General features: G+C 37.2%; 1 non-coding gene across 1 annotated transcript; it reads right to left on the bottom strand.

Annotated features, from left to right (window-relative positions):
- Positions 1 to 354: 354 nt before the first annotated feature.
- Positions 355 to 461, bottom strand: LOC113873976. The gene has a single exon (XR_003506040.1). It is a non-coding gene; the product is annotated as a small nucleolar RNA R71 (small nucleolar RNA).
- Positions 462 to 3269: the final 2808 nt, after the last annotated feature.

Genomic DNA, 3269 nt, shown 5'->3' with positions numbered 1-3269 from the left:
TAGGGGACTATGCAGTTCATAATTTACAAGGATTCAGTTCTTCTATTCTGAGACCTACAATTCAGGGCAACCACTTTGAGATAAAACCTGCACTTCTAAATCTGGTAGAACAGGACCAGTTTGCAGGAAACCATTCAGATGATCCAAATCTGCACATCTCCAATTTCTTGCAACTTTGTGACACAATTAGAATCAATGGGGTAAGTGAGGATGCAATCAAATTAGATTATTCCCATTCTCATTAAGGGATAAAGCCAAGTGCTGGCTTCAAGCCCAGCCACAAGAGAGTATAGCAACATGGGCTGATTTGGTGAAAAAGTTTCTAATAAAGTATTTTCCCCTTCAAAAACTGCAAAAATCAGAGGGGAGATTACATCTTTTGTTCAGCAAGATGGAAAGCCTTTGTATGAGGCATGGGAAAGATACAAGGAGTTATTAAGGAAATGTCCTCATCACTGCATACCTGAGTGGATGCAACTTGAAACATTCTATAATGGAATGACTGTCGCAACTAAAACCATGATAGATGCAGCAACTGGTGGTTCATTGAGTTCAAAGACTTTGGAAGAAGCCTAGCAAATCATAGAAATGATGGCATCTTCGATCTATTAAAATATAAATGAAAGACAAGTTTCAAGGAGAGGAGGATATGATGTAAAATCCATAGAAGCCATGTTTGCTCAAAATCAACTTCAGAATCAACAATTTTCTGAACAAATTGCTGCCTTGACTCAACAAATAAGTAACATGTAGACTGGTGTGGTTCAAAATTCACAAATGAGTTGTGATTTCTGTGGTGGCAACCATGTGAATAGAGCTCGTGATCCCACAGTTATAGAACAACCTGATCAAGTTAACTATATGGGCAATTATCAAAGGCCACAACAACCATATCCACCTAGTTTCTAGCTAAATAACAATAGAAGACAACAATTTTCTAAGTGGAATCCACAGAATTCTACTGCAAGAGGAAATACAGCTACTTCACCTTTCCAAAGTGCAGCTCCTCAAGTCCAGCAACAATATTTTCAAAGAAGTTCTTCTGCACAATTTCAGAAAAACCAAGGGTACTGAAATTCAAGACCCTTGAGTGAGAAAGTGAATGGAATAGAAGAAACACTCCTGCAATTTATGAAGGTGACAGAAACTAATTTCAAAAATCAAGAAAGTTCTATAAAGAAGGTAGAAACACAACTTGGGCAGTTGGCTGAGCAACTTGCAAATAAAGATGAAGGAAGGTTTCCTAGCAGCACAATAGTGAATCCAAAGGAGCAATGCTAAGCTATAACCACTAGAAGTAGAGCAGTAGTTTCCAGCCCAAGAAAGAAAGATGAAACCACCAATTCGAAGGAAGAGAGTGAGCTGAAACAAGAAGATTTTGAAAGTGGAAAATATACTATGTTAAAGAGAGGAGATGATGAAGAAAACTACAGAAACAAGTAAGAAAAAAGGGGCAAGACACAGAGATTTAAGCAGGCCTGCAAACCTATTAATGAAGAGCAGTACAAGAGATTACCTTTTCCAAAAAGAGTACAAGATCCTAGACATGAAAAGCAGTTTGAAAGGTTCATTGATATGTTCAAGAGGCTCCAAATTAATATACCATTTGTAGAGGCATTAGAACAAATGCCTTCATATGCAAAGTTTATGAAAGAGCTCTTGTCTAAAAAAAGGAAGCTGGACATGGAAAAATTGGTACCACTCACTGAAGAGTGCAGTGCCATTTTGCAGAGAAAACTGCCTCAAAAGTTGAAGGATCCATGGTCATTTAGCATACCCTGCTCTATTGGAAACTACACAATAGGAAAAGCTCTTTGTAACTTGGGAGCAAGCATAAATTTAATGCCTTTAGCTATTATGAAGAAGCTGGGAATTGAAGAGGTAAAGTCAACAGGGATAAAACTTCAACTTGCAGACAGATCTTATATATATCCCTATGGAGTAGTGGAAGACCTTTTAGTCAAGGTAGACAAGTTTATATTCCCTGTAGACTTTGTTATACTTGATATGGAGGTAGATGCAGATATCCCTCTCATATTAGGAAGGCCATTCTTACCAATAGGGAGAGCCTTAATAGATGTGCAGAAAGGTGAATTAATGCTAAGAGTCAAGAGAAGAAAGTCATTTTTAATGTATTTGAGGCCATCAAACATCCAAGTGATGATATGAGCTGCATGAAGATTGATGTGATAGATGCTGTGATACCACATTCATTGGAGAAAAATGATGAAAGTGCAGTCTTGGAAAGCATATTAGCCGCAACAAAATGTAGTATTCATGAAGAGCAAGATGAGGAAGTGAAAGACTGCATTCTGCAATTAGATTCCCTTCCTTGTATGAACAATGAAATAAACCAACTCAAGGAAGAACTACATCAAGAAGAGAAGAAGAAAGAAGAGTCCAAAGTGGAGCTCAAGCAATTACCCTCTCATTTGAGGTATGTGTTTCTTAAAGAGGGCCATAACAAACCTATAATAATAAACAACAATCTGCAGAAAGATCAAGAAGAAAAGCTTTTGAGAGTGTTAAGAGAGCACAAATCTGCACTAGGATGGCAGATTTCAGATTTGAAAGGTATAGATCCTTCTTTTTGCATGCACAAAATTTTATTTGAAGAAAATTGCAAGCCTGTTGTCCAACCTCAAAGAAGACTTAATTCAACTATGAAGGAGGTAGTGAGGCAAGAGATGATGAAACTACTAGATGCATGAGTTATTTATCTAATTTCAGATAGTTCGTGGGTAAGTTCGGCTCATGTGGTGCCTAAGAAAGGAGGTATAACTGTTGTTCCAAATGAAAAAAATGAATTAATACCCACTAGGACAGTAACTGGATGGCGAATGTGCATAGACTATAGGAAGTTGAATGATGCATCAAGGAAAGATTTTCCTCTTCCATTTGTTGACCAAATGCTGAAGTGATTGGCTGGGTTTGACTACTATTGTTTCCTAGATGGATATTCTGGTTACAACCAGATTGCAGTTGACCTAAGAGACCAAGAAAAGACAACATTCACTTGTCCTTTTGGATTTTTTGCATATAGAAGGATGCCATTTGGGCTGTGCAATGCTCCAGCCACTTTTCAAATGTGTATGTTGTCCATTTTTTCTGATATGATTGAAAGAATTATAGAAGTTTTTATAGATGCTTTTTTTGTATTTGGTAATTCTTTTGATCAGTGTCTAGCTAATTTATCTCTTGTTTTGCAGCTTTGTCAAGACTCAAATCTTGTGCTCAATTGGGAAAAGTGTCATTTTATGGTACAAGAA

The sequence above is a fragment of the Abrus precatorius genome, unplaced genomic scaffold, assembly GCF_003935025.1.
Source record: "Abrus precatorius isolate BTA unplaced genomic scaffold, Abrus_2018 Scaffold7, whole genome shotgun sequence".
NCBI classification, from domain to species: Eukaryota; Viridiplantae; Streptophyta; class Magnoliopsida; order Fabales; family Fabaceae; genus Abrus; species Abrus precatorius.
This window is presented reverse-complemented; position numbering and strand designations above follow the sequence as displayed.